The sequence below is a fragment of the Mus pahari genome, chromosome 10 (assembly GCF_900095145.1).
Source record: "Mus pahari chromosome 10, PAHARI_EIJ_v1.1, whole genome shotgun sequence".
Lineage (NCBI taxonomy): Eukaryota > Metazoa > Chordata > Mammalia > Rodentia > Muridae > Mus > Mus pahari.
Genome location: NC_034599.1, coordinates 95,503,110 through 95,528,199, shown reverse-complemented (window position 1 = coordinate 95,528,199; position 25,090 = coordinate 95,503,110). Strand labels below are relative to the sequence as shown.

General features: G+C 47.2%; 1 protein-coding gene across 1 annotated transcript in view; it reads left to right on the top strand.

The window, feature by feature from the left end:
* Ephb1 (EPH receptor B1) overlaps nt 1–25,090 on the top strand; it is a 433,913-nt gene that overhangs the window by 50,481 nt on the left and 358,342 nt on the right. The window lies entirely within an intron of this gene.

Genomic DNA, 25,090 nt, shown 5'->3' with positions numbered 1-25,090 from the left:
CAGTGTTCAGCCTATTACACAGCGAGCTCTCAGTGGGGACCCAGGGGAGGCGTCGCATTAAGCTTTGATACTAGGAACAGCCAGGCTTTTCTGAGCAATCGTTCTGTTTATATCCTGTGCACCCCGTGACCCATGCAACTGATCAGATTTTCTTTATCTATTGACTGCTAGAAAACCGAGCTCCAAGCGTATGGCTTGGCCATGGAAAATGAGCTGTTTTAGGTTCACCATGGGTTTACAATTCATGTCTTTACTCTTGGTTGAGCTTTTTCGGTCTCAACTATTTTTCTTTGGAGTTATTTTCATTGCTTTTTTTTTATTATTATAAAACATATATAGATTCTCTATAAAAAATAACAAAATACAGAAAAATGTAAAGAAAAAAATGAAGTCAATTATTATTCTCCACCTGCTTCTTTCAACAACCTGTTAAATTTGGTACAGCTTGTCTTTCCTATAATACATGAGTGTTCAACACAAGCCCGTGGGCACACACGTGTACACATGAAAATACACATATTCAGGAAAAGCTGAACATATTATATATAGTGTTCAATGACTTTTTAAAAGTTGGCAGTATATAATATATATTTTTATCTGTTTACTTAACATAGCATAACTTTTTTCATAAACCTTCTAAGCTACCTTAAATCTTCTAGAATAGAATGGATTTTAAATGAAATGTGAGGTTTAAAATGGAGGCTTCCAGCCAACACTGGGAATGTAGATTGGGGTAACTCCTGTGGCAGCACTTAGCACAGACACCAAAGTTCTGGGATGAGGTGACAGGGACATTCCTTGGGATAGCTTCTCCCAGATCTGTGAAGAGATTTCAGACGCACTGGAAGGTCAAAGATGCCCACTGATTTTTCTCAGATAGCCTGGAAGGGACTTGCCTACTGAGCCTGTAGAAGAATGCTTACATAGCTGATGTATGGCCGCAGGACTGTGTGCGGCCAGGCTCTTCACCACTCCTCTGCACTGAGATATCAGAAGTCACCTCGATGCGACTGGATAGCACTGGGTGACAGGTGGGGCTGGAGCTCGGTCGAGCACACTATCAGACCCTCCCCCATATCTCCTATCTCTGTGCTGGCTTCTTTCCCCATAGCCCTCCCACCAGGGCACCACAGTGGGGGAGATGACAGAGTAGGAACAACAGAAACAAGGAATTCGAAATGTGTCTGCTTCCCCAGGGAACTTCTGTTCCTGAGCTCTACTCCAGTACCAGGTATCCCTAAAGTGATCCTATGGGATTATAATATTAGTGTGCCCATTTCCCAGATGGTAAAATGGAGGAAGAAAACCAGTCTAGTGAGTTATTCAGGTTATATAGCTACTAATGGCGGAAAGATCGGGCTCCCGAGACAGGCCTGCCTGTAGTCAGTTCCCTAATGGCACAAGGCACCAGGACCTTCATAAGAGCGTAGATATGGAAGCTCTTCTAGTTGCTGAAGGATGGCCAAAGGCAGGAGGGGAAGGCAAGGGAGGGACAATGGCTGACTCACGCTGAGAAGATCCGAGGTGCTCACCTTCTTCCTGTAGTCCACTTCCCTGTCTGAGTTCCCAAGCCTTTGCACGGTCACACGGCTGGTCTCCCTCCTCTCAGAGTGTTCGCTTCTCTCGACTTCTCGAGGGTCTGTCTTGCATGCTCCTTGCAACCCAGGTACTGACTGGCTAGTTTTGTACTTGAAGAAATGGTTCTCTCTCTTAATGCGGGCATTCTGGCTGCCTCCCACTCCTTTGGACAAGGAGGGCGGGGGGTGTGATAGGCTTTGAAACATTGGACAGGCTGCAAATGCTGACACTTGGGAAGTCCAGGCTCAGGGACTGGTCTGGAGGAAATTTACCAGGGATGGGTGTGGCGTGGAGAGCAGGCATTGGAATCTGACACAGCCCCTCAGGCTGGACCAGACAAGCCCCTTGGGTGGGCCCCTAGCCCCCATATGGTTAGAATAAGAACAGACAATCTCGTGTCCCCATGTCCCCACCAGCAGGTGACTCAGTCTTTCTGGCACCCTGGCTTCACCTCAAGCCTGGTGGCAGGGACAAAATGAACCTGAGTAACTCTGCAGAAAAGCTCCCTGTAAACTGGAAGAAATGAAATTGCCTTTAACGCCACAAGTTGGTTTTGTCCGCTATCAATAGAGCCAGAGGCTGATGCGAAAGAGATCTAATTTGAGGCCTGCTTTATTGAGTACTGCAGCCTCCCGGCGCACATGGTCATCCCGCACTTGAAACACGGTGAGCATACCGCGAAGTGCCGGTGTAAAATCCCCTGACGATTCAGTATGGAGAAAGAATAAAACATCCTATCAACGTGATATGGATCACTTGCTCAAGCTGTGAGACTTTAGCATACCGTGATAAAGGAAATACATCGTTTCAATTATTTTTACTTAAAAAAAAAAATCATGATCACCAGGCATGGTGGCACACACCTTCAGTCTCAGCGCTTTGGAGTCAGAGGCAAATGGAGGCCAGTCTGGTCTACATAGAGAGTTCCAGGCTAGCCAGTTTTACATAGCGAGATCTTGTTTCAGAAAAAACAAACAAGCAAACAAAAAACCCAAAGCAAAACAACAACAACAACAACAACAACAACAACAACAACAACAAAACAGGAAAAATGAAACCCAAACCTGTAATAATGCAGTGGCTAAGCCTTTAATGACTCATGTGGCTTGCCTGGGGTTGTGTGGGACAGCACTGGTTTTGATGAGTAAAGGGGTTATGAAAGCTGAGAAGAAAAGCGGTGCTTTTCTGCACTCCTCACCAAAAGAATGAGAATTTTTATAAAACACACGCAGAGAGGGAATGTCTCCTCTGGAGCAGTCATTCAGGCGGCGGCTTTGCATCCTGGGCATGGAGACCCTCTCACGTGACGGGGTGGGGCGGAACTATAGCTAGGATTGGCTAGCAGGTAGCCAGGGGAATCGGAGGGAGGCATCACCAGAAAGCAGAGGGAGGTTATTTCTGCCTGGGTGGGCTCAGGTTCCATGCAGGAACCTACAGGGCAGGCTCTGCAGCCCACACCACTGCAGGGTTCCCATCCATGCTCATCTCTCGGAGCCTGCTCCTCCAGATAGCTCTATTTCTTGTCTCAGAAGCCATTTCTTCTCTCAGGGTCCTGGTTCTTCTCAGTGTGTCTCCCATGATATCTAAAGTCCCATTAGCGGCCACTCCCAGGAAATGAGTCACACAGGTGCAGGAATTCTAGTTGGCTGGTGCGATTCACTCTCACTCTAGGTTACACATGGGCCACTTGCTGGCCAAGGGTGCCAGATCATAGTGAGTGACTAGTTCTGTCTACCCACTGGCTACCTTGTGAAGCTTCCCATTTGGTGTGGGCCTCCGTATAGGGACACCGAAGCTGTACACTCGGGCAGATCAGGAATGGGATTGGCTAGCCATGGGATGGAAGCAAAGGCTTACAATGTCCACTCCTGCCCCACTTGGGGGAGCCACCGATTGTACACACACCTATCTGAAAGCTGTTACATCCTGGGGGGGGGGGGCAGTGATAACAGAGCCCAAGAGAAGCTGATGCTATTCAGTATTATAATTCCACCATTGTCTTGGACCCATTAAATAATGGGAGTCTGGGTGTTGCTGGTCTAGGATTAGGAACATGCGCACAATCCAGCATAGTTGTAAGCAATGTAGGCAACTTCTTTTATACATCACCCTTTCTGAAGGCTGTTAATGTGTATCAAATCGTGGGTCTGACCTGACCTGAAGTGATTTCATGAAGGGTACTACTACCACAGTACTTTCCTGGAAGCTATGGCAAACACTGTGACCCTTTCAGTATTATCAGGTGGTTGTCACCTTCAGGATGACCCCACTCCAGAAACCCATCCTACTGAGATTCTCAGTGTGTCTCTGTTCCTGTCTGGTGAAAGTGTTTCATGGTAGTGTGTGTGTGTGTGTGTGTGTGTGTGTGTGTGTCTGTTTGGGAGCTGGAGGTGGCACGTGGGAGGGTGTGTGAGGCTGCCATCGCCGAGTAATTAAAGTTGGAGAAAGTGTCTGATGTCCAGGTAATTACTGCTGAACATCTGCTAAATATGGCCTTTCATTGATGGCGGATGCTGTTAGGCACGGGAGTGATGGTGTGTTTGCACTCGACATGGCAAGGGATGATTTAAAATCTGTTTCTATCAGCAGCCCACAGCAAGGTCCTCAAGTAGATGAAAGAGCCTGGAGCAGATGTAGCAGGAACCAAAAGCCACTTCCAGGAAGAGGCACGGGAGAGCCCGTCTGCTCTGGCAGGAGACAGGAGCCCCAGAGAAATACTCTGATCAAGCAAGTGAAATACTCACTTGCTTCAGAGGAAACTGAGGCATATCCGGGCGAGGCGGTGACCACAGAGTGGAAACTGAGTCAGTGGGGCAGATGCTAACAGCCAGGACAGTCATGCAGCTGGCTCTCAAGGATTGGATTGCATTGTCTGAGTCTTCCTGGAAGCCCCTTTCCCTCGGTAGCCAGAACCCCTGTGGTGGGACTCCAGTTGCTTCTGTCCCACTACCGGTTAGGAGAGTTCTGCTCAGACAATGGTGTCCTTTCCCACACGGTTAGGAGAGTTCTGCTCAGACAATGGTGTCCTTTCCCACACGGTGACTGATGTGAGCATGAAGGAAAAGAGGATTTAATGAGAGGTCTTTGCTGGTGTGGAAGGCCTCCTGCTTGTCCTACCACCTTGGAGAAGGTTGAGAAACCCTGGCCTTCTTCTCCACTCCTCATTGCCCCTGGGGTCCTGTGGCACAGTGTCTTCTCTGATTGCTTCCTGTCAGGTCTCCATAAGTGGTAGTCACCAACCAGCAGGGAAGGGTTCTTCCCTAACACAGCTTCTTTAGGGTGGTGCTAATTAGATGGCTTCGGGGACCTCGCTTTGGGAGGGGGTGGCATTTTTCTAGCCCAGTCAAAACGGTAGCACATCTTGGCCCTGGTGCGAGTCCAGTGGATCTGGACTTGGGCTGCCTGGGAGGTCTGCCCTCTCATCCTGCTTTCTAGAGCCTGCTCTCCCCAGGCTCTGGCTGAGCCTCGATGAGCCTTCTGTTGGAGCCTGCCATGGCCGGTCATAGAATGACATAAATAGCATCTTCCCTTGGAGCCTGGAGACCTTGCCTTCTGTCCCGAGGAGCCCTGCCAGCCTCGCCATTAAGGCTTAGAATTCCCCCTGCCTGAGGGCAATCATTCATCCAATTAACAAGCGTTTATTTTCCAATTCTTTTCCATGTTTAAAATAATGCTTTTGGTTATGCAATCACTGTATTCACTTTGTGTGACGGCCCCGCATAACTGCATAAATGCCCCGTGCCTATGGCTTTTCAGATCTGCCTTCGTAACTTAGCATCTTGCAGTTTTCCTCGTCATCATTTTACTGTTAACATTTCCTTGCTCTACAAATTCCATTTTTGATGGCTTTGTAATAGTCCACCAAGCAGCTGTATAATATTTAACTATTCCCCTGTTTTTTGAAACTGAATATATGGCCATTGTCTAGTTAATTGTTTAGAAAGTATACTGGGGTGTGTGTGTGTGTGTGTGTGTGTGTGTAAACTCTGAAGAAATGAGTTTTGTAGGAAGACCTTTTTATAGCTGTTGAAAATAATCATATTTAAATGACCAGAATTCTCTACCAACACACACACACACACACATGCGCGTGCACACACACCCTTTTCCCCACAGAACTCCTTTCCCATTTTGAGAGCCTTTCACCACATCCAGTGTGATCCACACTGGTGTTAAAGATGCATGGTTTTGTATTCTCTGGCACCTTGGCATTCACCAACTGCTTCATTGGTCCCCAGCCAAAGAAAGAGGCCATCTGTTCCCGAGCTGGTCAGACACATGGGAGGATGGCATGTTGATATTCAGCATGGTTCCTTCCTCGGGATTGCAAGGGACATTTTGACTACGTGAATCTTCGAACCACTGTGTCAGAAGACAAGATCCTCTTTACACTTTCCAAAAAAAGGCTGTTTGGCACAATCGTTCTTGCTTGTCATTGTTCCTCCCAGACGTCCAGGCCCACACCCAGAGTCCATAGGTGGAAGGTGGCATCTCAAGGCTCCCCATTTAATTTGAGTGCGCATGATGTGTAGTTTACATGGCCTCAAGTGTTTCCCTGTGAGACCTTTGATGATTTCCTGGTGACGGAAGATCCTTCTAGGGAAGGAGTGCCCAGAGAAGGGAGGGTAGTGGGTAGAATGCCAGAGAGAGGGTGGGGCTGGCTCTCCAGATGCCAGGGAGTACAGACAGAAGGAAAGTCACCTTAAAAGCCTAGAGATCAGGGGCAAACCTAGGGTCAGGAAAAATGAAATAGTTGACCAGAAAGATGCTAAAATCACTCTAGACGTATTCCAGAGTCAGAGCATAAAAGGAGACAGCAGTTGAGTGCGGCTGCCTTGCCTAAGACAACCACAAAGAAAGGGAGAGACTGGGTACTTGGACACAATGTGGCTACCTTGCCTAAAGATTCAGTGGGGTAGAATTCCCGTTTAGACTAGGGGTTGGGTAGAGATATCCAGAGCCTCTGGGTCAGGACCACTTGGCCCAGACATATTATAGTAACTCCAGTTAGAGCACTCGTCAGCAGAGGCAAATGGATCTCATGTTGGGAGGATGGGTATATGACTTAGCAGCTGCCAGGCAGGCTGGATCTGGTTCCTGCTTTGCGGGAACCTCTACCTTAATGTCACCAAGTCTCGGATCTCAGCCCCTTTCAAATCCTCCCACCTGCTGAGGCATAGTGGGGAACAAGAGACCATAGAACCTGGCCTTGGCCGTCCCTTCTCCTGGGGAGCATGTGACCCAGCAATGAGGGTAGGGTGAGGTTCCTGGATGAAACCCTCAGCCCCCAGCCCTGGGCAAGGGCATAGAGAAGCCCACCCTGGACTTCATGGAAACAGAAGCGATATTGCAGGGGTGGAGCCACAGAAGGGTCCATTTGACTTGTACCTGAGGAGGTCAGGGGTTCTCCAGGGCCGTCCTTAGTCTGTCTTCAGAAGACCCTGGATTAGATAGACGGCAGTCTGTTTCAACCATTGTTTTTCTCTGCACCTCCGGGGGTTCCGGTCAGTTTGGTCATAGATTTATTTTTGGACAAGCTATTATTCTTCCATTTCTTCAAACCTTGCAAGAAAAAAAAAAAAACCACTCAATTAGAATAAAACTTTAATTAAATCGAAGCACCAATTAAAATATATCATCAATTAAAATAAAGCACTAATTAAAGTGCTTCCCCACGAGCTGCAGCCAATATGGCCCAGGGGCTAGAGGCACCAGTCTTGGTCAGAGGGTGGCTTGGTGTGCAGGTGAGCTATGCTACCCTGGACACGAGGGCTTGATGATGGAGGCTGGAAGCTGCCTCTCAGCCTTGGGAATGAGGCAAGCCCCTTGCTGTGTCTTTTATCCTCTTGGCACAGTTTTGGAACCCAAAGGATCTGCAGTCAGCAGGTGAATGACAGGGCCTGTCCTGGTGGGATGGGTTGGGTACTGTAGTGAATCCCATACGTGTGTCTTCTTCACAGAGTCCCCTTGACTCAAAGCCACATGAGTGTTTATGGCGCTGTTTTCTTTCCCCTTGGCCTGATAGAATTTGGGGCTGTTATTGGTGATGTAGTTCATTATTGGACCATTCCAGGTGGAGTTTAGCTCCAGGGACCCCTAGCTGGACTTTCACACCCTCTGGCCTGTCATTCAAAGCCTCATGCCACCTAGGCCACCCACCCATCTTCCCTCATCTTCATCTGTCTCCCAGCTAACTTAAATGCAGGAAGTACAAAAAAAAAAAAATGTTACTTTCAACCTGCCTCTTGTTGTTGCTCTATCTAAAGCCCCTCTATAAAGGCCAGTTTTCTGTCTCCTCTCTCGTCTGCCTACTGCCTTCCCTTGGCTTGCTTCAAACAAGAATGTATCTACTTACATACCTGCACAGCCACCTCAGATTCTGTGGACAGAGGAGGATTTCGGTTAATAGGCAGGACTGATTTCCAGCTGTTTCTCTTTGTAAGCATCCTGTTTTCAAGGGTAGCAATTGACTTTTACTTCTTTTTACACTGACCACAAAAAACGTTTCCAAAACTAACCATCAGCTCATCAACTTTAAAATGATACATTTCACTTCCCTAGTTCTGTCTTGACCAGAGAAAGGGTCAGTGTGTGGACGAGCCCCTGCTGTGGCCTATTAGCACTTCACCCAGGGAGGCTGGGGCCAGGGCCTCCCTAGCTTACTGCATAAACTGAGTTCTTAGGAGAAAATCACTGGGTCTGTATGCACCTTTGTGTTCTAAACTCCTCGGTGCTTTTAAGCGGCTGCAAGCACCACCAGGAGCCGACCTAAAAAGAAAGGGGGTAAAGGGGAAATTGCTCCTGGGATCTCAGAGACTTAACAGTCGGCTTTGCAGCAGGTTCTGAGGAGCAGGCTGCCCCCTCCCTCCCTCCCTCCTTTCTCCTTACCTCTCTAATCTTCTTCCTCCTCCTCTTCTTCCTCTACCTCTTCTCCTTCTCCCCCTCCTCCCCTCCTTCTTCCCCCCTCTTCCTTTCCCCTTCTCCTCCCCCTTCATCCCCCTCTTCCTCCTCTTTTTCTCATTCCTCTGTTCTGTCTTCTCTTTTCTATTTGCTTCCCTCCTTTCTCTCTCTCTGCTCCCTTCCTCTCCTCTTTTCCCTCTCTTTCTATTTCATTTCTCTCCTAAATCACAGACTTAAAGGTGAGAGAGAGAGGAGAGAGAGAGAGAGAGAGAGAGAGAGAGAGAGAGAGAGAGAGAGAGAGAGGTCAATGAACTAGAAAGGAAGGGATTCTTTTCTCTCTGTAAAACCTTTTCCTGCTCTCTCACCAGCAGTATCAGCAGGAGTCAGACTCCCAGAAAGCAGCAGGTAATGTGTCAGGAGCAGACGTGGCCTGCTTCTTTGTTTGGCACCTCTGGTGTCTTTTGAATATCAGCTCTCTGCCAGTTTCTTGGTCAAGAGGACTGGAAAACAGCCCACAGGTCTGTCCCTCCAGGGGCTCAGCATTTTCACCTCAAACCAGGAACCTCTGGATGGATACCCGAGAGGTCAGAGATCTAAGATGTGACCAAACTCTGGGGTTTCCATAGCTCTCCTCAGATTCTCCAAGGGGCTTAAGAGCTAAGACTGTGGTGCACAATTCTTTGATCATGACTTTGGGATACAGTTTGCATTGCAAGCATTAAGTACCTGAGTTCAGTCCTCAGAATGCATATAAAGTGCTAGGCTTGGTGAATACTTGCAGTCCCAGGCTCATCAGCCAGCCAGCCTAATGTGTGAACGACCCAATGAGAACTGCTACCTCAAAAATCACAGCAGACAGTTCGGAAGAATGGCAGGTTGTCCCCATGTATCCACACTTGTGTACATGCGTACACATAAATTACTGACTGAGAGCCTATAGTAAAGGACACAGATACTCTTTCGCTTACATTGGGCTGTGTCCCAGTAAGCCTATGATTAGCTTGTAAATACTGATAAAAATGCATTTAATCCGGGGCATGGGAACACCCGTCATCTCCATATGCAGGAAGGTGAGACAGGAGGATAAGGAATCCTTAGCCTAGATTCTACAGTGAATTTGAGTCCAGCCTGAACCCTAGCTGACAAACAAACAACCCAACAAACAATACCAGCTGGGAAACGCCTGCCTTTACTACATCGGACTCCCTGAGCAGCCTTGCCTAGCCCAGTCTGACTTTGGTGGGCTTAAAGCTCTCACATTAGCTACACGTGGCAAAATCATCTCACTCTAAGGCCATTTTGTAGTAAGTGAATAGTTCATACAATGTAATGAATATTGGACATGTGCGACTCTCTCTTTCTCTCTCTCTCTCTCTCTCTCTCTCTCTCTCTCTCTCTCTCTCTCTCTCTCTCTCTCTGNGTTCATACTTCTAAAACAAGATCTCCAGATAATACTTATGCTTTTATATACAGATCAGTGTGATCTTTTGCATTTTTATTCTGCTTTTGTTCTCATATAAGTTTTCCTATTTCATTGAAAATACTAATTGCAACCCACAACTTTGATTCCATGGCTAGTCATGACTCACTGCTCTGCAGTGTGGATCTGGAGGGACACACACAAACCACCATTCTGGGGACTCTTCGTCTGTCACCAGCAGTGTGAATTAGCCCAGCTCTTTATGAGAGCTTCTTGGCAAAATAAAATCAACCAAATTTACAAAAAAAAAAACCTCTGCCCATTGACCCCTGATGTTCCCTTTGTAGGAATTTATCTTACAAATATTCTAACACCTTTGCAAAATGATGTCCAAGACAGTTCTTCACAGCATTGTTTATAATGACAAAAGATTGGCAAGAGCACAAACATCTATCCATATGAATCCGGCTTAGCAGCCAATGGAACATCAACACGATGAAGAATGCTCTGGGGATGTTGAAGAAGTGTGATCTTAGTGACCTGCTTGGAAAGATTGCCAAAGAAGTCAGATGCAGAAGAGAGTCTTAACTACATTTCCTTTTGGAAGCTTCAGGGGAGTAATTAGACTCAGGACTTGTATTTTCTCCTTTTGGGTTCAGCCATAGAAAGTTGCTCATGTTGAAGGTCAGAATGGTTGACAGTTCCACTGCTGAGTGTGTAAAGGAAGGTGGCGTCTTAGCTGCTCTCCTCACTGCTGTGGTGGAATGGTTATTTTGGCTCTCAGTTTTAGAGATGCCAGTCCTCCACTGTGTGGAGGGTGTGCTGACATGTGCTGGCCACCAGTTAGGAAAAGGGGACCATAGGAAGGGGCTAAGGAAAGAAATAGCCTCTGAGGGGCATGCCTGCAGAAACCAATTCCTCTAAAAAAAAGGCTCCATGATTTTAGCTTACCATCTCCTTATCATGCCACCCGATTAGGAATCCACCCAGGGATTAATTCTTCCAGCAGATCAGGGTCCTTACAACCTAATCCGCTTCAAAAACAGCATCACAGACACACCCAGATGTGTGCTTTAATAACCAGCAGGACATCTGTCAATTAAATCAAGGTATTGAGTCTAGTCAGGTTGTCTGGAGCAGGGTGAGGAGGCGCTTCTTCTGGAGACCAGGAAGTCTCTGAGCAGGTAGCATATGGGAGAGGAATGGGCCGCATCCTGAGCTGACAGAGCCAAGGACAGCCTCAGGCCAGCATGCAGGCTGAGCAGGGAACGGGCACTCATGATCTCATGCCCAAGTTCCAGGGGTGGCTAAGAGGCTGAACTAGGACGGAGCAGCAGCTAGAATGGGCCTCTGTGTGCTTTGCCTAGCTCATCTTTTTCTAGATGCCGTGCAATGACCTGACAATGTCTTCTCATTTAACTGTTTTCAGACCTGCTAGATTTTTATCTGCAGTTGCTTGTGGCAAACAGAGAGAGCACTGTTGGAGGGATGTTGACCCCTGTAGCTGCTCCCAAGTTCTACTCCTAGCTGGTCAGCCTGTGGCAGCAAGCCCCAGCTCCATCATATCATTAGTTTCCTAGATGCTTGTTGAATTATAAGCATTGTGGAGAGGGGACAGGGCCATACACCTCTGAGATGTTTCTTATTCTTTAGGTTTGGGCTTAATCTTCTATTGAACACATCCCTTCTAAACAAACAACCTTTAATTAGTGGCCACAGATCTTAATTCCTTTTCCCCAAATACTTCTTGCTGATTAATGTCTGCTGGAGCTATGCATCTATTTATTCAAGCCGGAAATTTCAACCCTCTGAAGTATGATGGAAGGATTCTTGGCAAACCTGCCCAGTGAGATCAAGATGGCGCATTCACATCTGACTCATCGTCATCATGGTGACTCTTCTATGTCTCCTTCAGACCTCTGCCCCACTACCCTGCCTCTCCAGAAGTTAAACATAAACTTAGCTCTGAAATTCAAGATTTAAGTTTCATAGGTGAGGGATGGTGAGTCACTGGCATGAAGGAATAAATAGACCCATTCTGCAGAGAAAGTTGAGGATGCTGGTGGCAAAGGTCCAGCTCTTCTGGGGATGCTCATTGTGTTCAGTGGGACATGGATTGGGGGGGGGGAGGGCAGGCTTGTTTCTCTGGCTTCTGAGGGTTGGAGCCCTTTCCTCTTGGGTTCTGTCACCAAGAGTGACTTCAGCTTGTACTGGAAAGGGAAATGAGCAAGAATTGCAGCCTGCAGAGAATGTATTTTCCAGACCCCAAGTACAGCTCTTATCTTCGAGGTAGAGATCAGGGGAGTCCGGAGGCAGACTGGGCTGCAGTCAGGGTGGGAGACTAGGATTAGATGAGCTGTTGATGGATGAGTTAGGGTTTAATGAAAAGATACCCAATTGTCCTTAAGTTCTTATCTTTCTTTTGCCTCTTGCTCTTAAATTATGTATCAGATTTTCTGAATGTGGACATGATTAATTCCACTTAGGATCTCAGTCTTGGCTGCTTTAACAAAGAGTTATGTTTTAACTTAAGAAGTATAACAGAGAGGGGATTTACCATCTTTCATCAGTTAATTGCCAGTGCTTGGGGCTCAGCTGTTTGGATCGTAAGGCAGGGACAAGCATGCCCATCAAATGGAGAGTGCCTTCCTTACCCACTGATGGAGTAGTTGGGAAATTTCTGCCTCCTACCTAGGCTGTAACATACAGGAAGGCAATGGGGGGAAGCTGAAGACAGAGATGAGGAAGAGGTCTAGTCTTTATGCTGAAGTTGGGGATCCCTCATTCTCCAAACACCCCAGGGAGAGTCTACAAGAAACAGAACATTCTGGGAGACTGAGCGTGGGCCTGACTTGCTTTCTTCTGCACCGTAGCTCTTTATTGAGCACGTGCTGTGTGTCAGCTTCTGGGACTACAAATGGCAGCAAAACACATCTCTAGTTCTGTGTTGTTTTCTAAATAGCTCTAAACCTAGGCTGGTAAATGCTTGGATGTGGTACACGAGTGGCTTATATAATAGTCGATGTTTGTACAAGGCACAAAAGGGACTTCCTGGTGGGAGAATAATGATTCCACAGAGTATGCCTCACTGTCATGTGGTGCCCACAGGTGTCTTGTGCTACCGAGAAGCCTCTCAGTGTACTTGGAGCTATGGGTCTGCATGGTGCGATAAATGCTTCCTCCAGGGATAAGAAGCCAGATTCAAATCCTACCCTGCCTCTTAGAAATTGGGTGGCTTTAAGCAAACCACTTAATGCATCTACCTCTGTTCCTGGTTACTGGGTTTTCTTTCTCACAGTGGATCTTGCCTCAAAGGGTTGATAAAATGGGTTAGACAGTACCGTGTCAGCTATGGTGGTGATGATGATGATGATGATGAAGATGATGATGATAAAGGGGAACAAAGAAGAGGGGAAGAAGAAGGGTAAGGAGGAGGAAGAAGAGGAGGAGGAGGAAGAGGAAGAGGAAGAGAAGATGATCATCTAGAAAGCAGGACTAAAAGGGAGCCAGGTGGGTGATGGAAAGTCAGAATAAACAGTATTATTGATGGCAGGCCAGGAAGACAAGATAGTGCCACGGATTGGATTCTCTCTCTCTGCCTCTTTGGCTGAGCTTTCTGAGCTGATGCCACTCTTCAAAGACATTCTATGTGACCCCACCAAGATGATAGCCCATGGCTCCTGGAACCACAACTTTCCAGTGATATTGAATAGAAAATAGTAGCAAATTTTTGTGTCTATGTAATCAGGGTCAACCCTTAGATGGTTCCAGAGAAGGTGATACATAGGCCCAACCCCAAGCCACTGCCTGGGGTCAAATGGATGTCACCTTGGCTTTCTGAGAGCTTGAAGAGATGCTACCCTGGCACAGAAAACACCCACGGCCACGGCATATAATAAAGCAAGACTTTGCAGACTCTAAAGCTGTCTGAATGAAAAAGAATATGCTGGCTTTTGATGACATTTGTTTGTGGCCTTGTAGCTTTGTCTCACCCTTTCCAAAGAGGGACACTGATTTTGTTTTTAGCAACTTTCAAATACGGTATCTTTTCAAAGCATTCCTCTCATTGTAACAGGAACAATAGCTGTTGCTTTTCTCATGCATACTTCTGCGGCTTATTAATATTTAACTAAGCATGTCTAATAAACACAGCTGGCAAACAGGTGTGAGCACAAACACAGCTCGCTCTGGGTGAGTGGTCCTCCTAGCTGATAGGGGCACACATGCAAGGGATTCTGGGGCCATGGCATAGGTCCTGAACAGTTTATAGATTGTGTTAGGAGGATAAAGCCTATCCATCAGCCACATTCATATAAGAGAATTCCTGCTGCTTCTTAATAGCTGGGAAATTGCTGTAGACGTCAGGAGTGTGCTGGGTCTGCATGGATGGGAAAACAGGGAACTCTGGGGGAGAAACAGGAGTGGGAAGAGGTATAAGGTGTAGCCCATATGCAGACTAGATGGGCAGAGACTGTAGATAACTGGTGTGGGAAAGGGAGATATTCAGGACAGAGTCCATGGGACCAGTGTAGAGAGATGGGGAAACATGGCTCCTTGCCTGTCCACTCAAAGTGTATTTCATCAGGATAGAGATGGGAGAGGATGTATCACTTGGCCCCAGGTGGTAGGCAAAGCAGGGAATAATCCCCCTGGGGTTAACCAGGGAGTGTCCTGAAAGGTCTGTGCATCAGAAAGCCTAGAAGGGCACTGAGTCCTTTCCTTGGGGTTCCAGGAAGACACAACGTCGTAACTCCTTCTGGATCTTGGACTGAGTCTGGCATCACTAAAGGCTGCCCCATCTGTGGCAATGTACAAAGCCAGTGTAGCCTCAGAAAGCTCCAGGCACAGGCTGACTAGGAGCCAAAAGGATCAGTCAAACCAGGTCAGAGCTATCCAACACATCTGAAGTTGTAAGCAGAAAACAGAGTCCGAAGCTTTGAATTCTGGAGTAAGTATCCCGTATCAGCCCCCTCATAGCCATGTCTTCCTAATGTTCAGTGGTGGAAGTGAAGACTCCTAGGGATTACATAGCTTGCTTTGTTTATAGAGCACAAGAATGGCGGAGCAGAGGCCCCCACACTTCCTCTTTTCCTGACTCCAGCTTGGTCTGTTACACCAGACAGGCATGCTGGCTTCTCTAATAGCTTGGGAATCTTGGGATGGGCATCCTGTGAGCTCTTCACCATGGGTTACCATACGGTGAGAAAGGTCTCTGTTTAATAATGTAGCAGAGATTAGAAAAGTGCAGGCCAGAGGGAGGCTGAAGAAATACCTAGTTGCTAAAACAATATCAGTTAATGACCTTTTAAACCAGCTGCAGCTCAGGGAAGCTGTTTGGAGCTTGGTAATGATTACAGTTCGGGCCTAACGAGGAGGATATCATTTATTTATAACAGCACTGCTGTCTTTCCTATATTGCACGTGTGCCACTGTGTTTAGGCAGGTGGGTTCCTTCCGTAGGATGAGCAGTAAATGAGTTAATTGAGATGATTCTACAGGCTGGAGGAGTGGCTGGGGTTAGGGAGTGGAGAGATAGGCAGGTGTGGCCCCAGAAGCTGGCAATAGAACTGGGGGAGAGGTAGCCAGCTCAGAGGCTCACAGAACCCTTGGTCAGAGTGGATCCAGGTCTGAAGAGCACATCAAGTCAGTGCTTGATGCTAGCCTGCTACACCATTATAATGATGCCACATACATTGATGGCCATGGTCATTCCTGTTGGTGATGACTACCGGGGCCTTTTATAACGAGTGTGCGTGTGTGTGTGTGTGTGTGTGTGTGTGTGTGTGTGTGTGTGTGTGTCTGTCTGTCTGTCTGTCTGTCTGTCTGTTTGTAGGTGGGCTCACATGTGTATAGTTACATATGCCTATGCATGTAAATGCTGAAGAAAGAGGCTGGTGGGGCATCATCATACTTGGTCGCTAACCACTTTATTTATTAAGGTGGTGCCTCTTACTGAACTCAGAGCTTGTCAGTTAGTATAGCCAGCCAGCTTGCCCCAGATACCCTGTGTCCCCATCATCTGAGGACTGGGATTCCAAGCAGGTGGCCATTTTCACCCGGGTTTGGTGTGGTTACAGGCAAGCAAGGCTCATTAGCGACAAGCCTCTGTAGACAAAGCATGCAGAATCTAGATCTGCTTCTTCCACAGCCTTCACTTGACTACGGGGGAGCACGACCCACCCCATTGTCCTAGCCCTGATACACAGGTCATCTTTAGTACATCCTTTTCTCTCAGGCTCTCATCTAGTCCACCTACAGACACTAGCTTGCACCTGTCCACGTCTTACTGCAGCTCCCTGGTCCCAGACCACAGCATCTTTTGCCAAGAGACAAAACTAATAGGTATCTCATCTCCAGGCTCCTCCCTCACCCACGTTGGGCTGAAATCAGGTCCTCCCTTCATTCTTCTCTCTCCTGGTACTTTCCCAGTGTGCTCAAACGTGTTTTCAGTGCCCTGTAGCACCATGCACTCTGACCCATGCTCCTTCTGCCACCCCAGCCACCATATCCTTGGCTCTCAGGGCTCTGTGGGCCATGGTGGCTGCTTTAATGGCTCCTTGCTGTATTCTGCTGTGACAATCACTACTCCTGTGCTTAGAGTTGCTCTTTTCATTGGGTATTCCTGGGGCAGCAACCTCATCAGTCAGGCCCTGCCAGTACCACTAACAAGGATGACTGACTCCCACTGTCCTGTGGTTGGGGTGAGACCTTTTACTGCTCTCCATCCTTTTGTCTTGCTTTGTTTTTTTTTTTTTAATAGATCACATTTGTGATAAATCCTGCTGGCTGTCTCCCCTCCACCACCACCCCCACCCCCATCTACTGTCTGCATGCCCTGAGGGGGTATCTTTATTGGCTAACTAGGTCCAAAAGCTATATCTGGGACATAGTATGCACCCAGTCAATGCTGAATGAATTCATGGTCACATTTACCCCCTCACCTATAAGAGAACAAGTAGGAGCCATCTGCCTTTTATTTGGGGCAGAGGTTTAAAAACCTCAGCATCTTACCTAAGGTTACTGGCTGGTTTTGTGTGTCAACTTGACACAAACTGGAGTTATCACAGAGAAAGGAGCCTCCCTTGAGGAAATGCCTCCATGAGATCCAGCTATAAGGCACTTTCTCAATTAGTGATCAAGAAGGGAGGACTTATTTCGGGTGGTGCCATCCCTGAGCTGGTAGACTTATGTTCTATAAGAGAGCAAGTTGAGCAAGACAGGGGAAGCAAGCCAGTAAGTAACATCCCTCTATGGCCTCTGCATCAGCTCCTGCTTCCTGACCTGCTTGAGTTTCAGTCCTGACTTCCTTTGGTAATGAACAGCAGTGTGGAAGTATAAGCTGAATAAACCCTTTCCTCCCCAACTTGCTTCTTGGTCATGATATTTGTGCAGGAGTAGAAACCCTGACTAAGACAGTCACCCAAGATTGTATGAAGTGGAGTTGAAGTTCATGCTCACTTTTATCTTGTTCTAACACTCCTTTGTCCCAAGTTATGTTGCTCTCTCAAGACAGACTCACTGGGTGCTACCCCTAAAGGCTGAGTTAGAGGGTCCTTTGGGAAAGTCTACTTTATTGGCTCAGGGTCATTCTTCTCTAAAGTCATTGTGTGCAGACTGGGAAGTGTGTGCACATGTGTAGCAATGATGATCATCACCACATCAGGGGTTGCAGGGGTGGGGGATGGGGAGTGGGGTTGTGGCTAGACAGATAAGGCTGGCCTAGAGCCTGGCCTATCTTCACCGAGACCATGGCATGATGGAGTGACTGTGGTGATGAGCAGCTGACTCACTTAGGGGGGTTAATTCACCAATATTTAATGCATCCAAAGGCAATGTTTGATAGCAGAAAAGTCCAGAGGGATTGAATGATGAGTTTCCACATAACATGGGGTGGCCAAATTACCTTTCCTGTCCTCTTGTTTCCTGCATGTGTTCTGTGGAAGGAGGTGCCTTTTCATATAAATTCTATGATTTCTTGGTCTTATTACGTTTCTCTATTTTTGCTTTGGTCCACTCTGTTTGGAGCTTCCCTTGATGCCTGTGACTGAGGCTTGGTCTGTCACAACAACTCAATGGGGTCAGGGGTGGATTCAGTAAAACAGATCTGCTTATCTATTAGTAAACTATTGATCCCACACTCAGAGGTTCCTGGGATATCTTCATAGTAACGTGGAATAGAATTCCAGGCTTTCCTAAGGACCTCCTGAATTACCCAGTGAGGGAAAAAGCCTTTGACTAACAGTGTCTTAGCCCTTTCTTCCATGGCTGCTTCTATTTCTTACAGTTTGGATCTAGTACAATTAATCAGACTGCACGAGAGTCTGGGAACATTAAGCAGAATTTGCCATTTTCATGCAAAGCTGAAAGACATGGCCATTTCACGGGTAGCCATTAGACATTTTTATGGCCAACCTATCACATTACACACCACAGATTCCCAATAAATAAAGGAAAGCTAGAGTGGGTGCTGCCAGCTGCGTGACAATCCAAGTAACAATATCGTGGCCAGAACAGTGCTTTCTTGACATCTAATTTACTCAATTACATGAGTAATCATGTCACTCTCAGCTTAAGCTCCTTCAACACCTTCCCATAAATTAAAATAAAGAGTGAGTCCTGGGTACTTCACCTAACATCCTGTCCTCATCACAGGGCACAGTAAAAGACTATTACTTCTGAACTAGACTGGACATGTGGTGAGGCAGGTACCGAACACATTTATCCCTTGTTTAGCAGGGGGTCTGGTACCCCCGAGCATGCTGCAGAACTAGAATGAGTGACTGCATGATCAAGTCAAGACACTGTGCTAAGAAAGGATGAACTGGCTGGAGAGAGCTCATAAATCTCACATGGTCCCTGTTTTAGCCACAGCTTACCAGTGGACATTGCTAGCTATTTGATGCACAACCTGGAACTTTCTTCTCAGCACAAACTCTTAAAATAAAGCCAGCCACTAATTTACAGTTATGGTGGTTTCATAATCTGCTATGTCCCACTGTTCCTGGGGAGGAGACACGCAGAAATGCCTGTTCACCCCCAGGTAGGGACCTGACAACAGATAAAGGTAAGGATACCACCTGTCTTAATTAGAGTTTCATTGCTGTGAAAAGACACCATGACCACAGCAACTCTTGCAAGTAAACCATTTCATTGGGCTGGCTTACAAATTCAGAGATTTAGTTCATTATTGTCATGGTGGGAAACATGGTAACACCCAGCAGTCATAATCTTTGAGAAGGAGCTCCAAGTTCTACATCTGTGTTGGCAGGCAGCAGGAACAGAGAGTGACACTGGGCCTGGCTTGAGCTTCTGAAGCCTAAAAGCCCACCTCCAGTGATATGCCTCTTCCAACAAACTCAGACCTCCTACTAGTGTCACTTCCTATGAACCTATGGAATCTATTTTCATCCAAACTACCACAGCACCAAAGGCAAACTTGATGAACCAGAGATTAATTGAGGCTATTTGTAGGAATATGGGTGAGTGGTTACATACAGGAGTAGATGACTTAGAGCTACATCTCTAGAAGCACATGCCAGCATAGGAGACAGCTCATGAGAACTGGAACCTGGAGCTCACTGCACAGTCTGCAGATAGACAGCTCACTAGGTTGGAGAATATCTCTTCTAGGCAGTTTAGTTGAGCCTCTTTTAGGCAGCTGGGCTAATCTCTGCTTCTTTCAGGCAGCTTTGTTGGGCAGCTTGGCTGATCTGCCTTTCCCAGGGAAGTTCAGCTGATCCTAGAGTGCATCTCTCAGCAGGCCTTACTACTAATACAAGCTTGGAGAAAGGGAAAGCCTAGCACATCTGGTCAGTTTCAGGGACTTCCTGAAGTTATGTTGTTTACTTCCTCATTTTAAAAGCTTTTCCTGTTGGGGTGTTTCATCTCTTCTTAGAACATCCTGAATCTAAAGGAGCTTGCAACCATGATGGAATGTTTGTCTTTGAGGAAATTACTACACAATGCTGTCCATGCTGTGATAGAGATTGAGAAGACTGTGCACACAGTATAAGGACAGGGGGTAGGAAAAGGAAGTGGTAGAGAAAGCCTGCCCCAGGGTGGGATGGGCACCAAATTCTTTTATTGATTCCTCTGTGGCCTTCCACAACACCAAACCCTTTGTTTTCCTAATACAATTTAGGATTTGTAATTTAGACAGGCTTAGGAGCAAATTTACATCCTTACCTCAAGCAAGAGAAGAATCTTCTAGTGTGTAATGGACACATTCGAGGCACCCAGAAGGTTTGGAGCTTCATCCTGAATTGATTTGATTTCTAATACCCAGCAACAATCTTCTTAGGGAGTCTACATCTCGGCAATAATGGTGTAGGTATTTATTGAAGAAATACGGCTTTGGGGACTTGATGCATGCTGCTGTTCATTTATGAACTGCTGCTCTGAGCTGTGTGTTTTGTTCCTCAGAGATGATCTTCCCTTTAATTTGATTTATCCCCAAACCCCAGTTGCTGTCCTTCTGGAGAAGCCAGACTTGCACAGTGGTGCAATTAACTGGATGGCCCTAGCTACGTGTTTTCTGAGCCAGCAAGTGTGTGTGTTGTATCAGTGTGGATTGAGGAGCAAAACTCAATATGAGCAAGGAGACAGTCTCCAGTAATTGGTAGAGTAAGTCTCATGAGGAGGTCTTGCCGTCCAGGCTAGTCTGAGGAGGCAGAGAGGAGCTTGGGGAACTGCACTCAGCTGCAGAACCTTGATAGCAGAGGCCTCCTTGGGTTGGCCCTTGGGTAGATCTCAGCTATTAGCTTGGTTGCTCAGGGTCCCTCGACCAGGGACCAAGGGCATGCCTGTGTCTCCAGAATGACTTTAGGAGCAAGCATGGCCAGGTCATACTCGCTCTTTAATATGATCTGGAGATCTTGACTTAACTGTGAAGGTCTGCGTAAACAATAACTAATTAAAATATTAGCAACATATTTCTTAAAAGAGAATAGTACAGTTGTCACCCCTAAGACTATGGGCAGCACTAGAATCATGGGTGGCTTCGGGGCCAGAGGGAAGCAGACTGGTGTGGGTAACCTAAGGGAGACACTTGTGTGGCCTGCCTCATGGATGTACTGACTGTCTACTATTCATCTGAAGGTGTGTAAATTACTTTCATTTGTCAAGATATGTTCCTCTTTTTTGCCTTATGTGAGAATTTTCAGAAGGACCAATTTTAGGCTGGGGAGTAGTAGGTTCATGACAGTAGCTTCAGGGTGGCTTACATATACTATGGGTTTCATTGTTGAGCTTCTCCCCTTGTCTGTGTGGCAGGCTTTTGCACTGACACCTGTAGCCTCCTTCCATGCTCCCCTGGCGGTGGCGTCCCCTGTACTGTCTGAGGCCAAATGGTGCCTCTTCATGGTTGTTGATGTGGTAGTCAGTAGGCAAGCCTTTTCACACTTCTGGGGCACTGCCCAGAGCTGGGCTCTTGGCACCCTTAGGAAGTCATCTCCAGTGTGTGAAGTGTGGTTCTGATCTCTTTCCATTTGAATCAGCCAAGAACAGCTGACCCGCCTGCCTGTCTCTCACCAGGGCTTTGTGTTGGCGAGTAGATGGAGCAAAAGACCAGCTGCGAGGGAGAGTTCAGGCAGATGGAGGCACTGCTGGCAGTGGAGACAGGTGCAGGAGGCAGTGTGGAGAAGATGAAGCCAGGGTCTCCTGCTGACGGCAGGGACATCTACAGAATTGCAGAGAAAGAGGGAGAGGTGGAGAGCTTTTGGTACTCAGGGAGCTGGGACAGCAAAGGCATTTCCTTTAGCCTCTGCATTAGTGGCCAGAGTTACTCAGTGTCTCTAGCTGTAGTCTCCACATCTGTAAAACGTAAGTAATAACCCCCCCCCCCCAAGGCATCGATGAACTAATGCTTATGGGAAGGCTGGAAACTCAGTATATCTCTACCTAAGTGAGGTGATTATGTTTAACCCATTCTTATTCCACCTCTCAAGCATCTATTTTCCCTCCAGTTTTTTAAAAGCCAATTTAAAATAGATCAAACAGAACAGAACAGGTCAGGGAAGTAGTTGCTAGGTCTCCTTTGAGCCTCTGATATCCCATATACGACCTCTGCCCCCAAGGTAGCCTCACTTCTGCAAGCCCATTCCCCAATCATTCTCTGCACAGTCTCCAGAGGGAATTTCCCAAACTTCACACTGCCCTCCTGGTCTGCCTTTAGAACCTTGGTCCACATTCAGCTTTTACCAAAGAGATGGACTTTCAGCTCTGGGAGGGTACTGAGAAAATGGTGGAGGCATGGTCCTGTTCTCAGGCAAGTGGCTTTGGCTGGCATTTCTGGGTCCCACAGGTATAGAATTTCCAGCCTCCTGACCCGTCTTTGTCTGGTTTTCCTTTGCCCACTCTGCCTGCACTGCTCCTGGATGATCAATGGCCTTTCATCTGGCTGCATCCCTCTTTATTTGCCAACTTAGTGCACAGCCATTATGATTCAGCCTTTGTAAAGTTGTGAGTAATTTAAAAGCCAACTCAAAGTACCTTTTAAGAAAGGAATTTGGACAGACAAGATGGCTTAGTGGGTAAGACACTTGGCACCTAGCTTGGCTACCTGAGCTTGATCTTCAGCACCTACATGGTAGGATGTGAGAATCAACTAACGTGTGATTTCTTTGTACATGTCTACATACACACACACACACACACACACACACACACACACAAATAGATAAATAAATAAATAAATAAGTGTTTTTCTTACAGAAAGTGGGGATTTATTGATCCACAAAGCTGAAGGGACAAGCTTTCTGATACTACTTCATCTGGCTTCTTGGGAAGGCACTCTTATTTCTTGCTTCTGCGCTCCTTTCAGTGAGCTTCCTTCTTAGACATGGTTCAGATACCCACCGAGAGGTTCAGACTTAACATGCAGACCACTAACATGGCCTATCGCAGGACTGGACAGGCTCCAGACCGAGGCTCAGTAAGTTGTCTTGGGTTATGGTCAACGGTTGTGGCTGGAAGTTCACAGAGTAGGGTGGGAGCAAGTATTTGGAGCAGGATGGGAAGACTATTGAGCCTGATGGGGACTCACTGTGGGGTGGTATTTTACCAGAACTGAGTCAAGGTGTTCTTACTGAAGGGTGGGGCCGCCAATTCCCAGTTGGAAGACATTGCACATTCCAGACTACCTTCCCAGTCTCCCTACCATCCCAAGAGGCTATATGCTTCCTGAGCTTGATCTTCGGCACCTACATGGTGGGATGTGAGAATCAACTCACTTGTGATTTCTTTGTTGATGTCTAAACACACACACACACACACACACACACACACACACACACATAAATAAATAAGTGTTTCTCATGCCTTGGAATTTGTAGTGGAATAGATTTTTTACTAAGGCACTTGCATCTGAATTCCTACCTACCTTAGCTTGTCCTGGCTTCTCTGGAGCTGGTGGGGTAGGAAGAGTTGGTCTCCTTGTTACAGCTTAAATTATACTTGACAGTCAGTATAATTTAGATTGGCTGCAACTCAATAGCCAGCCAGGTGGTCTTTGTGGCATGGTTAGTCCTAAAGCTATGTTCTTCACATTTAAGACATCTCTCCCTGACTTCCTGTGACCCTCAGACTCCACAATGAACTAGCATCCCACTACTCTTACCGATCCACTTAGCATACATACTCTTAACACCAACTATTACAAAGTCAGACTGCAGAAACAAGGGCCCCATTCGCTGGAAGGCCTATTCTAAGAAGATTGCTACTGCTAGCATAGAACACTGGTGGTAGATAGCTTCCTGTTTTGGCAAATGATAAAGTTTCAAAGTTACTCCTTGTAACAATGTCTCCTTCAGTCACTTATATGGGCTTTTCTCTGTGGGAAAGATGAGGATGGCTTCAAGTAGCAAGATGAGGGCTGTGCTGTTATAAGTAGCTTTTCATGTCCATGGTGTAGCATTGTTACCTGGAGAAGCTGTGCCAGGCTTGTCTGCATCACTACCCAGGCAGGGTCAGAGGAGACATGCTGTGCTGGTTTTAAACTTCTGCCATGGGATGTAGGGGAGGAGGGAAGAGGGAGAAAGCCCGTGTCTGGCCAGAGTTCCTGTGCTCTGGGCAGGCAGACATGGGAGGACTGCCGGACGCTTTCCACATGGCCCTGCATGGGCATCTGGCTGTGTGAAGCCACTGACCCCACACGGCAGGGGGTGGACAAGGGCAGCCCCCAGTACCAGGTTCTCAGTCTCTGGTATCACAGGCTGGATACGGTGGAGGAGTTGAGATCAGAATAGGGGCCCCAGGGTGACACTCTAGGCCCCAGAGATACGGGAAGAGGACAGAGAGAGAGGGTTCTTCGCAGGCTAGAGCCCTTAGTCTGGGCTTTGATGAACAGAGACAGTCTATGGTTTTAGAGCTTTATTGTAGAAAGGCAGGGGGAAAGAGAAAAGGTAGAAAGAGAGAGAGAGACCAGCCATGGCCAAAAGGAGAGAAGGGGGGAAAGGAGAGAGGGAGAAGAAAGGCTAGAGAGTAAGAAAGCTTAAAGAGAGAGAGGTAAAAGCTTAGAGAGTAAGAGAAAGAGAGAGTAAGGAAAGTAAAAGCTTAAGAGAGCGAGGAGGGGCTAAGCAGCCCCTCTTATAGTGGGATTGTTATCTTGCTGTTGCTAGGTAACTGTGTGGAAGAGTCTAGACAGAAGACCAGAAGCTTGGGACATTGTGTATGTGACTACTAGCCACAAGCCTCTCTTGTGGGGGCTGTGGGGGCGGTAACTTCGACAGGAGCCAGGGGTCCAGGAGACATGAGGGAAAGCCTTCAGTCCCATGTAGGTGAAAATCAATACCACTGGGATTCTACACCTCAGTGTGAAGACCAGAGACCAAGCTGTCTGTGCATAGCCCATTGCCCCACAATAGGAGTCTCCCTGGACCCTTACCATCAACAGTTCTGTCTGTCTGGCTTCAGCTGAAGTTGGAGTGAATCCTCTGCAACTCCCTCTTTGAGTCTGCCCTTTGCCAGACAGTGGCAGGTGCTCCATGCACAAGTCCATCCTGGATTTCAGTTTTGCGTGGCCAGTCTGGAACTTCCTTGGAGAACTCCTTGGATACAGTCTTCATTGGGCTTCCAGTAGGATATATATCAAGAAAGTCTTGAGCCGGGCAGTGGTGGCGCACGCCTTTAATCCCAGCACTCGGGAGGCAGAGGCAGGCAGATTTCTGAGTTCGAGGCCAGCCTGGTCTACAAAGT